The sequence below is a fragment of the Phodopus roborovskii genome, unplaced genomic scaffold, assembly GCF_943737965.1.
Source record: "Phodopus roborovskii unplaced genomic scaffold, PHOROB, whole genome shotgun sequence".
In the NCBI taxonomy this organism is placed as follows: Eukaryota; Metazoa; Chordata; class Mammalia; order Rodentia; family Cricetidae; genus Phodopus; species Phodopus roborovskii.
Window position 1 is genome coordinate 3522667 of NW_026125391.1, and position 12453 is coordinate 3535119.

General features: G+C 36.7%; 1 pseudogene; it reads right to left on the minus strand.

The window, feature by feature from the left end:
• Nucleotides 1-211: 211 nt before the first annotated feature.
• On the minus strand, nt 212-725 carry LOC127214830 (vomeronasal type-1 receptor 52-like; annotated as a pseudogene).
• Between the last annotated feature and the right edge of the window lie 11728 nt (nt 726-12453).

Here is a 12453-nt window from a genome sequence, read left to right on the forward strand (position 1 = left end):
AGAAAATCATTTTCACAATCTGTAATTAAAGCCACTTCTTAAGGGTTCCTAGCTGTAGATTTCTATGCCATTGTACTTTGCTTAGATCTCTCTCAAATAAAGACTGTGAGTGACCAGGATTACTGTTTAAGAATATAAACATATTTAAAGTGCTTTGGTTGGATTTTGTCTTACCCACAATATTATAGGACTCAGAACTTTTTCATGCTTATTAAACAGGTAAATGAGAGAGATAGTTTCTTGATTTCTTCCACTGAATGTGAGAACACTCAGTCATAAGTCCATCCCTGTGAATTAGCACAAGGGGGCTGAAGATTGCATATCCAAGAACCAAAAGTTCTCAAATAATATTATCTCAGAATTGTTTCCTAAAGAGAGCTTAAAAATAGAGAGAAAGCACAGTCAGTCTAATAGAAGAAAACAAAACAGAGCATCAACAGGAGTACACTCTGAGCAGCTCTCAGCTCTGGGGGCATTCTATAGAGAAGCTTGGAGTTCTGAAGGTAGAGGACATGATGCTTATGGAGAAGTACCATTTAGCCACTGGCCCCTCCCATGGCACCCTGAAACACTGCATCTCTCAGGACCATGAGAGCAATCCACTTTGTTTTCTGACTTTCTAGCATAAAATAACAATAGTTGCAGTCATTTTTAAGCTGTGATGTATTCAGGTTAATACTTGTGATGGAATGGATTCCAGATGGACAAAATCTTGAAGCAATCATTCTGAACTCAGGAATGAGACAGAAATTTCCATTTTGACCCTTTCTTTTTATATTGTGCTCAAAATACTAGATAGTTGGAATAACATGGCAAGAGAAAGAAACTAATGGGTTACAAACAGGGATATAAGAAGTCAAATTACCACTATTTGTAGGTGATATGGTAGTATGCATTAGAGATCCAAAAAATTCTAACAGAAAAATATCTAGAAATACTAAATTTAGCAATGTGGAAGAATGGAGAGTCAATTCACATGAGCCAATAGATTTTCTACATACCAACAACAGGCACACAGAGAAGGAGATCATGAACACCCATTCACAATAGACTAAGAGAAAATAAAATATCAAGGAATAAACATTATTTAAAAAGTAAAAAAAACCTCTATAAAGAAAACTGTAAACCTGTAGAGGAGTGGTTCTTAACCTGTGGGTCACAGATTCTTTCACAGGGCCTACCTAAGACCATCAGAAACACACAGATACTAACATTATGATTCATAAGAATAGCAAAATTACACTCATGAAGTATCTATGAAAATAATTTTATGGTTGAGGTCACCATAACATGAGGAACTTTATTAAAGAATTGCATCATTAAGAAGGTTGAGAAGATTGTTCTAGAGAAAGAGAGAAAAATACTAGAAATCCTGTGCACATGTATCATGAAAAATGAGCATTTTGCCAAAATCTATTTACAGATTTAATATAATCCAAATCAAAATCTTAATCTCCTTCTTTACAGAATAAAAAATAAATAAATAAAATTACCCTAAAATTCACATGAAACTACAAAAGTCAAGTCACAGTTCTAGAAGACAAGACAAAACAATCCTAAGCAAAAAGAACAATATTGTAAGGATTATCATTCCATGTGTTCAAATATACTACATAGTCATAATAAAATAAAATAAAAAACACAGTGCTACACAAAAACAGATATGTAGACCAATGGAACAAATTCAAAGACCCAACCATGAGAACAACATAACTTTATTTAATATTTGAAAAATATTTAAAAACATATATTGGAGCAAAGAAAACTTCTTCAACAAATGGTTCTGGGAAAATTGGATGTCCAATTGCCCAAAAACTAACTCCAAATAGATCAAAGACCTAAACATGAAGCCTGGCATGTTGAAACTGTTAGAACACCTTCCCAGTATAGGTGTAGGACAGGACTTCCTAAATAAGGCTCTATTTGCTCAAGAATTAAGGTCAACAAATAACAAATGGATTTCATAAAACCAAAAACATATGCATACTTAAAAAAGACATAATCAGATAAAAAAAAAGAATTCAAAGAATGGAAGAGAATCTTTGCCAGCTGTACATCTGACAGAGAATTAAAATTCAGACTATAAAAATAATTCAAAGAACAAAGAGTCAAAAATCAAATAATCTCTTCAAGAAATAGGCCAGGGACCTAAACAGGAAGTTCTCAAAAGAAGAAAACAAAATCGCTAAGAAATATTTCAAAAGATATTCATCATTCCTTGCAGTTTAGGAAAATGCAAATCAAAAAACTTTGAAATTTTATCTCACTATGGGCAGAATGGAAAAAATCAGCAAAAGAACCAACAACAAATGTTGAAAGAGAAGTGGGGGGGAGGGGCATTCAGTGTTGGTGGAATGGCAAACCCATGCAGCTGCTACAGAAATCAGTGTGGAGAATTTTCATAAAATGAAAATCAATCTACCATGCAACCCAACAATACCATTCTTTGGCATCTGCCCAAAAGACTTCATCTCATATTTTCTACTTAATTTCTTAGTCATGTCCATTGCTACTATATTCACAACTGCTAGGAAATTGAAACAACATAAAAGTCTTTCAACCACTGGATATATAATAAAAATTTGGCACATAAACACTATGAAATTTCAGCTGTAAAGAAGAAAATGAGATCATGAACTTCGTAGATAAGTGGACTGAACTGGAAAAGATCATATTGGGTGAGGTAACACAAACCCTGAAACATAAATGTCACACATGTTCTCTTTCATTGGAGGCTTCTGGTTTCACATTTTCAGACTTGAATACATAGTCTGGAATAACTTTAGAAACCATAAGAAGAAACAGGACCATTGCTAGGATAGGGAGTATAAGAAATAGAGAGGCAGATAGCAGGATACAAATGACCTGATCAGGGAAATAGAAAAGGGTGGGAGATGTAGGTAAATACAGAAGGTGGGTAAAAGTGATATGACAGGAAAAAGAAAAGGAAATGCTCTGGAGGGGTTGCAGGGTGGTAAATACAAAAGATGTCTGGAAAAGCCATAAGGAATCTGTCTTAGAGTTTTTATTGCTGTGAAGAGACGCCATGACCACAGCAACTCTTATAAATGAAAACATTTCATTGGAGTGGCTTGCTTATAGTTTCAGAGCTTCATTCCATTATACAAATCAGGTGGGACATGGCAGCTGATGCTAAAGAAGTAGACGAGAGCCCTACATATTGCAGGCAACAGGAAGTCAACCGAAACACTGTGGTATCCTGAGCATAGGAAACCTAAAAGCCTGACCCCTCAATGACATACTTCTTCCAACAAGGCCATACCCATTCCAACAAAGCCACACCTCCTAATAGTGAAACTCCCTAAGAGATTATGGGGACTGATTACATTCAAACTACCACAGAGTCATATTATTAATTATTTACCTTTTAAAAATTTTATAAACACTTTGATGTATAAATGTACATACATAGCTTTAACAACATTTTCTAATCTGGGCTGCCAATGCTCTATCTAAAAACCAAATACCACCTTTAAGAAAATATGAAACATAAGAAACCCTTTTTTTTGAGTTGTTGGCCTGGGGTTAACCTAGAGATTCCCCAGACATACAACATATTTCTGTTGTGCTTGCTTTCTCTCCAGAAGTGAAAGTCTATTATGAAAGACACCATATTCTTTAGTAACGGGGCCCAGAGACCTCTGAGCTGGAACTGTTCTGAGCTGGAACTGTTCTGATTGCCTCCTTCCTGAGGACTAGCTTTCAAGGTAGAAGAAGGTACCATGCAAACTCCCAAAGAAAGAAGGTAACCAACATTTCTACTCAGCTATGATGCCTATGAACCGTATCAGTGAGCAGGATATTACAACAATCCTAAGGGTGCAATGGTGACCTACATACTCACATATGACCCACATAGAGAGTAACCAACAACTCTCTAATTGGATTTAAGAGTAGAACAATGAGAGTGACATCATGGCTATTATTGGAAACCCAGCTAAATACCTGAGGCTACTGACATCGTAGATCTTGGATGAAAACCTACAATCAACACTTTACTAAAACAGAATAATCCCTAACTACATTCTAAACATTTATCTTTATACACAAAAGTAAATATAGTCTCCGATCCTCATCAATGAAATTTTCCACAACAGAAAGACCATTACAGAAAACCACAACCAATCAAAATGCACAGTTGTGGAGCCCATTCCAAATGGATAAATCTCCAAAACATTCCCATACCTCTGGCTCAGGGAAAGTTGTAGAAGAGAGGTCAGAAAGAGTGTAACAGCCAAAGGACCACAGGGTGTTCTGTAAGATTCTGTCTCCTTGTAATGTCAGAAGCTACACCAATAAAGTCTCAACAACATGACTGCCCTAACATCTAAGTAAGGCTGACAAGAACAGACATGCCAGAGTAAAAAGGGAAAAGTCTGTATGTCCTCCACCATACACAAAGAACTAAATGCCCTAAGGGATGCTAGAACAAGAGGGGTAATCTTCCCCAGGAGAGAGCACACCAACTAGTTATTCAATTACCAAATGATCAGCCCTGAAAACACACACAAGTAACATTATGTACACTGAGCAGCTTACACTTAGAAAATATACATATATACATATACATATACATGACCTAACTTAATAAAAAAAAGGGGGGGCCATCCCCCTGAATATGGGTCTCAGCCAGAAGGACTGAGCAGTCTAAGAGACCTCAGACAGTGGAGCCAGGATGTATCCCTGGTGCACAAAAGGACTTTGCAAACATATCCCCCATGGAGGGATAACTGCCTTAATCTAGAGACAGGAGAGAAGCCCTAGTCCCTACTTCACATGACCTGTCAGAGCTACATGACCCCAACTGGATGGCATTCCCCTACATATGGAATTGGGGTGGGGGGGATGGGAGGGGAGGGGTGGTTAGAGTGCATGTGAGAGGGCAGAGAGGGTAAAAGGGAGGGAAGGAGGGAGGGAGAGATGGAGGGAGGAAGGGAGGGAAGGAGAGGGAACTGGGATCGACATGTAAAATAATAAATTAAATTAAAAAAAATGCTTTGACTCCAAAATTTAAGTTGAAGGACAAGTTACTGGGGAAAAGGATTTCTATTTTTGTTTCCACAGAAAATGAAAAGATGTGGATTCCTTCCAGACTAATGTGGTTTGATCACACCAGACCGCCTGAAACAGAGTATAAGGTGAGCCTACATTCAAAACAGCTGGACAAAGCAGCCCTACAGACTACAGCCAGGATTTCTGAATCTTCTTCGAATCCCCCATGACAGCGCCCCTTACCAGCAGGAAGTAGTTTGGAAAGAACGACACCCAAATTCCCAAATATTGTGTATAAATGTTTGTTTTCATTTAATTGGACTTTGTTACATAAAATAAAATAATAAAATAAAAAAGGGGGGCCATGAGTTTAAAAGAGAGTGAGGAGGTATATATGGAAAGGTTTACATAGAAAGAGAAGAGAGAAATTATGTCAGTATGTTACAATCTCAAAAATAAAAGGGAAAATTATTTTGAAATTAAAACAAAAGTTATAAGCAACAAAAAATACAATGAGCTTTAAGGAAAAAGTTTATATTTATTTCTATGTAACATAATAACCCTGAAGCACACAAAGAGATGTCTGACAAATTACCTGGAGAAATACAATCACCATAGGTGTAAAAAAAAAAAAAAAAAGTAGCAACATCTTTCTCATTCACTGGTTCCTAAACAAAACAAATGATGCTGACATGAGTTAATAATCAGAAAGAATTTAAGAGAAAGCAATAGCAAGATTAATTTTGTGTTTGTAGCTTGGCCCAGACCTAGAAATTACAGCATGAAAAGTAGCGCAAGAGGAACTCACTCCCCTTGATACCACAGCTCCTCTTGGCCATATACCATAAAGGACTTGTTCATGTGTGAATCAGGAGATGTCATTAATGAATCTGTAGCTCAGCATTTTCAAAATCCAAAGGTGGGAGAATAAGAAGGACAGAGTGTCCATCACAAAAAAGAAATTTATAAGGGAAGCCGACAAGAGGGCTGTTGGTAAAGGTGCTTCATCAAGCCTTTTGACCTCAGTCTAGTCACTAAAAATCCACATAGTAGAAACTAGTTGCCTAACTGCTGCACATATGTGAACACACATGAACACATGTACACACAGATACACAAATAAATTAAACTTTTAATTAAATAAAGTTATAAGGTAGTAAAATCAAGCAAAATAATAAAAAATAAACAATACAAATCTCAAGAATGTAACGCTAATATATGAGCTGTCTCAAAGACTAGTACATGAAATCATTTCATGTAAATAAAATTTCCTAGGCTGGGGTAGATTCAATGACACAGTGTTTATCTAGAGTTACAGGTACTTAGTTTGGCCATCTAACTGTATTGACTGGGATAATTGCTAAGGGGCTGGGCATCTGGATGTGTGGTCAGGCAGCAGGCATGGGCTACAACAGCTTAGGTTCTGGCATATTGTTCAGTCTTCCAGCAGCTCCAGGTAATATGGGGCATGTTGGATTAGCTAGGAATTAAAGTTAAAAGAAATTAAAACTCTGGAAGAGAAACCATGAGACAAAGTAACCTAAGAAAGCAAATCTCTACAGTTCTGGAGAGTTCTGGGCACTCATCATACTTCTTCCTCAAATCCCTCAGCTTCATCAACACCACTTGCCCAGTGTTCTGAGCTTAGCCTAAACTGTGCAGAATATCCTGAGTTGCCCCTGTTGTCCCATCATCATGTCTACTTCTGTTGGTCACCCAAGGTATAAATTAAACAGTGCTCTGTGACACTTCCCCCGTCCTCACAGTTAAAAGAATTGCCTGAACTCTCAAAGCATTATTAGCGACAACATACTCACTTCAGCTTATGACAACAGAAATCTGAAGCAGACCCACATTTCAAGGGAACCACATAGCATCCAAGTGATTCGATTTACACATTGGCAGGCATCACCAAAATAGCATTAATCATGAATAGAATACCTTTTAAGAGAAAAAAATAAGCATTATCCCAGATGTCCCCAAAGGAATCATTGTTTTTGCTGAGACCTAAGTGAAGGTGTCAATAACTTGCTAATCCCACAATAATCATCAATTGCTTAAAAATATGTCATTCTCCCAATTCATGACTATTATAAACTATATGGTTTTGATGCCCTAAAACTCTAATTTTGAAGCACTAGTTCTAAATCATTAGCTGTGAAAAGATCAGGTGTTTGGGTATAGATGAGAAAATGATGGTGGATTCCCCTTGAAAGAATTATAACTCTTTAAAAAAAAGAGAAGAAAAGTCCTAAAATTCTTCCTCACACTATGCTATAAATTAGCAAGAACTGACTGGGAAAGCACCTTGACTTTGGGTGATCAAGTCTTCACAACTCAGAGACATACGTGCATTTTTATGGTAGCATGAACAAAGGATGCTTAAAGCCTAGCGGATCAATCTCTGGACACCAGCAAGGATCTGCAGTAATGTCTATGAAACACTCAGTAAGGAAGGCAACAGCAGCAGCAGCAGAAAAGTGGATGGCAGTCACCAAACAAGCAGAGTGATAGTGCTCTTCAAAGGCCAATAGATTTTGAAACCAATTTCCACTAACAGTTAACAAATACTTAGGTAATGATGATAAGTGCAGAAAAGTCAGCTTCTTCTGCAATTCTCAATATATAACTTAGACACGAAAGCTGCAAGTAGATAAATATGGGCAACACATGGTTATAGTGTTTCTCCATCTCCTTTGGGCATAGAAGCAAATGATTTTGATGGTTATGAAAACTTCGCAGGGTTAACTATCAATAGTGAAATAGAGTTTCTGTACCTTAATAAAGGGATAACTATATGCATTGAATTCACATTTTTTTTTCTACACAAGACACTTAGAGGAAAAGGATGAGTGTGCTGATAGTTCGCTTTTATTCGCATCTCTCTATATAATGACTGACGGCTGTCTTTAACTCTGATGTCTGGCTTTCCCACATTTGGCATTTGCTGTGAGTAGCTGTATATCAAGGGGAATGACATGGCAACTGATCTATTGAAAATGGGTAGCAAAAAAAAATCAATACATCAATATTGTATTTAACAATACAAATAAGTGAGCCTTCTTAATCAGCAGATTCTGTATTCTCTAACCAGTATCAAAGGCAGAATATTTGGAAGAAAATAATGTGTCTATATTGAACATGTGCAGACTTTCTTCTTGACATTATTCCCTCACAATGCAATATGATAAATGGTTTCATTGTATTCACATCAATACTTAATATTTAGGTGTGAGCACTGTAAAGATGATTGAAAGCCTAAAGGAAAATGTATACAAATTATACAAAAATACTTTAGCACCTCATTTTATACAAGGGACTGGAGCACATTGGAACCCATCACCCACAGATACAAGGGGACTAGGCTTTGCACAGCAGCACCCCTCCAAGCAGTCCCCAACAGTGATAGTTGAAAAGTCATATCCCCTCCGCTCATGAGCATGCATCTAGCATCAGCACGTCATGTCACAGAGTGAAAACATTAAGTAAGAGCATGCCAACTATCACATCATTAGGATTACTTAGTAATTCCCATATCCCATTTAATTCAAGCAATTCTTGGATATTGGTGACAAGTCTGCTGTTTGCAACCAAATTTTCTTTGAGAGTTTTATGCAGCCAGGATGTGTGGATGATTCAGTGTGTTCTTACTTTTAATGAAACTGATCTTTGAATATTAATTTGCCCCAAGAGTTATATTCAAATACATTAGCTTCATCTGTGTCACTCACCTGTTCCAAAAACAGCTCAAAAATGAATTATTCAATTCAAAATTTCTTATTCAGACTTGATTAAACTCATAGGTCATATTTTTCAATAGCAATTAATGGAAATTTTGAGTCAAGAAATTGATTAAAATACATGATCCTTCTAGATATAAAGCAATGAATTTGGAATTATCTTTCTTCAAAATAAAAATAATGGAAATTTTTGAAGTATTTGAACATTATTTGTCACAAATTCAAGTGAAATTTATGCTTATATATTGTCTTGCAACTATGAAATAGATTTCATATGTCAATAGAATTATATGTCAAAACTGTTGGAATATACCTTGTGATATACTACCCAAAGGCACATTTATTAGAACTCGCTCTTTGTTTATAGATATTTGTCTCAGGAAGTTGATTTTTTTATATACTTCTACTGTCTATGAATTTAGTGACTTCACTCCAATTTATTTAGTTCATATAAAATAGTAAAGGGTATCAGAAATATACAGAAGATAAATCAGCTACCAGAGCATTGGTGTGAGTACCTTTCACCATCAACACAGCCATTCAAGTGCTAAAAATGTTATTTTAAAAAATATACATCCTAAAATCCATTGTAATGGAATACAGCAAATGGCAAATAACTATTCAAGAAAATATAATAAATCTTGGTAAGACTGCCAAAAGCCTAAAGCATTAAGCCAGGATTTGCTCATATCCCCTGTAACTTATCTCAGACCCCAAATCAGAATGTTGGAAGATTTCATGTAGGCATAAGCAGCCAAGGTGATTAGGATCCATGTCTACCAAGCTACTTACCAAAGACAAAAACAATCAAGAGACATGTATAGTCCATTTACACTATAAATATAGAATACCCACTTTATCATCACAATCATATGCAACACGCTCCAAGAAAACCTAGATCTGGGCAGCAAACATAATGGATAGCAGCGCAAGAAAAGATGGAGACAGCTGTAGGTAAAGTAGCTCTGGCTTCCTTGAGTCACATGACCAACCTAGCAGCCACCTACTTACAGAGCTCTTAGAAGAGGAAAACAAATATTTTTTTTTAATTCTTTTAGATAGCCGGAAGCATTCATAACTAATTCACCAACTATAATATCACGAAGAGAAGATGGTGTTTGCAATTTGACAGGATAGTCTGAGGTATCATTTAGAAGAACATGTAGAAGGTGGCAATGTTGTTCAACTGCATTCACCTAAGATCCACATTAAAATTCACCTGCAGTATGGCTGCCACTATGGCCACTATTACAGTGCAACAACAGTAATTCTCTCAAAAATACTTTCAGGTTCTCTCTGCACATACATGATGGTGCCTAACCCTTCCTGCTTGTCTTTAAGCCTCTTAGCTTGTAGTTTAAAGTTTCATAATGGTCTAAAAGTCACTTTCAATTTGATCAGCAAGCTGAAAAAAACACTTTAAAGTTGATAACAGAACATGTTAAGTGACTTTCCTGTTTAAATTCTTAAGAGCAATAAACTCTGAGTGCAGCCCTTAAACTAGATTCAGTAGTACTAAACTCTGAGCTTTATAGAAATGCAAATGTGGTGCTGGGGATAATAAAGTGCTTTCCACAGCAAACATGAGAACAAGAGTTCAGTACCTATGCATATGTTTGGCATATGTATGGCAGCATGACAATAATCCCTGTTCATAGGAGGCAGAGTCAAGGGATTCTCAGAGTACAGTTAGGGTTCAAGTAAGAGGCTCTGACTCAGTATAAGGTAGAGCTCCATCAAGATTGACACCCAGCATCAACTTCTGGATTCTATAACTCTCTCTCTCTCTCTCTCTCTCTCTCTCTCTCTCTCTGTCTGTCTGTCTGTCTGTCTCTCTCTCTCTGTCTCTGTCTCTTTCTCTCTCTCACCACAAGTATACATATGCAAAAAAGAGAAGGTAAAAAATATACAAACTTTCAGGTCTCCCTGAATGTTCTGTGTTAAGAGTTTGAAAAAGGCTGCCCTATAACACAGAAGGTAATCTGATGGTGCACTTACTTTAGAGCTGTTCTGTCCCCACTTCATTTCCAACAGCCTTGTTTCCCTCTTCTGCTGTGAAAGTCAAGGTCTATAGATGTTATTGAAGACCATCACTGAGCTCATTCATTACTGAGATGATCACTGATGTTCCACTATGGCTCTCAAGAGAGTTTTCACGTAGGCTTCATATATACCCCCAAATCCCACCCTCATAGTATTGAATTATAGACTATCAGCTCCACAAAGGAAGTAGAGTCAAATTTTCTAGTCCAAGTCCCCCACCTCCAACAAAGATCTTTCTTCATTGAATCCATCCTATGCAGTGAGCCTAAACTATTGTTTTCTTTTCATTTACTTCTTTCACTTCATCAAGTAGTCCACAACCTCAACTTGATTATGAAAATCAGTTCTTATTATAAACTTTATCTCAAATGGATGGCTTTGCTTTTATCTAAACTTGACACTGCTTAAATTTCTTTCAGCTTCAGAGTGAATGATGAGAACTGAAACACTCTGGTGTGTAGTACAGTGCTAGAGTTTTGACCTAATTATCTTTTGCTAATAACAGTATAAAATTGTTCTATCCATTTTTAATATATTCTCACAGTAGTGAGGGTTTTTCTGTTTGAAAAAGCTCAATGGGAAATGAAGTCTTTCAAACTTCTCAGTGCGAAGTACCCTCTAACCCCAGTTACCTGTACTAACCTATAATTACATGAATATTCACAATATTGTTTTTATATGGTCTTAACTGTGCATCCCTGAACAAAATTTCAAACAGAATTTGTTCATGTATTTTCCTTTTCTCAGAAAAGTTTTAGATACACAATTTTAATTCTTTGTTAAGATGTCATTCTATGGAAGCCAGCTGTCTGATCAGAGGCCACACTGTTCACCAGAACTCTAGATAGGTAGACTACTTTCACTCTGCTCCTACACTCTCAATGACCTCCCACTCTACTCCCAAATGCCCTTTTCCTTCTTGTCACCACAGTTCGGGCTCCCAACTCTGGTGAAAGCCCATTGCTTGACCAAAGGCCATAATGGCCATGGCCATTACAAGTCCAACCCCAACTCACTGCTCAAACACAGACCACACTGGCCAGAAGTCCAGAGAGGAAACAGAAATTATGGAACAAAACACACTTCTATCTCACGAAAACTTAAAAATCAGCACATAGACCTATAATCACCTCAAATCCAGATGCTTAGATGCCAGTGTAAGAACACAATCAGCAACAGTCAGGGAAATATTAGCAGAGCTTATCCATCCTACTACAGCAAGCCCTGAATAGTCTAACAGAGCTAATGCATAAGCAAAAGACCTTAAAACCAACATTATTATGATGATAGAGGTCCTTAAAGAGTAAATAAATGAACTCCATAAAGAAATTGAGGAAAAAGCAAACAGCTGAAGGAAATTAATAAAAACTGTTCAAGACCCAAGAAAGGAAAAAGAAGATGTAAATTGACAGAATTCTTGAAATGGGAAGTCTAGGTAAGTGAACAGGAACTACAGAAGCAAGTATCACCAACAGGATACAAGTAATGGATGAGAGAATCTCAGGCATTGAAGATGCCATTTTCAAAAGGATGGAATCAAGACAAATACATATTACAATGTAAGGTTATGTTCAGAGCTTTAAAAAAAAAGGCACTGATCTAAGTTAATGTAAATTAGACACAAGACAATATGTTATTCAAATTGGAAAGAATGGAG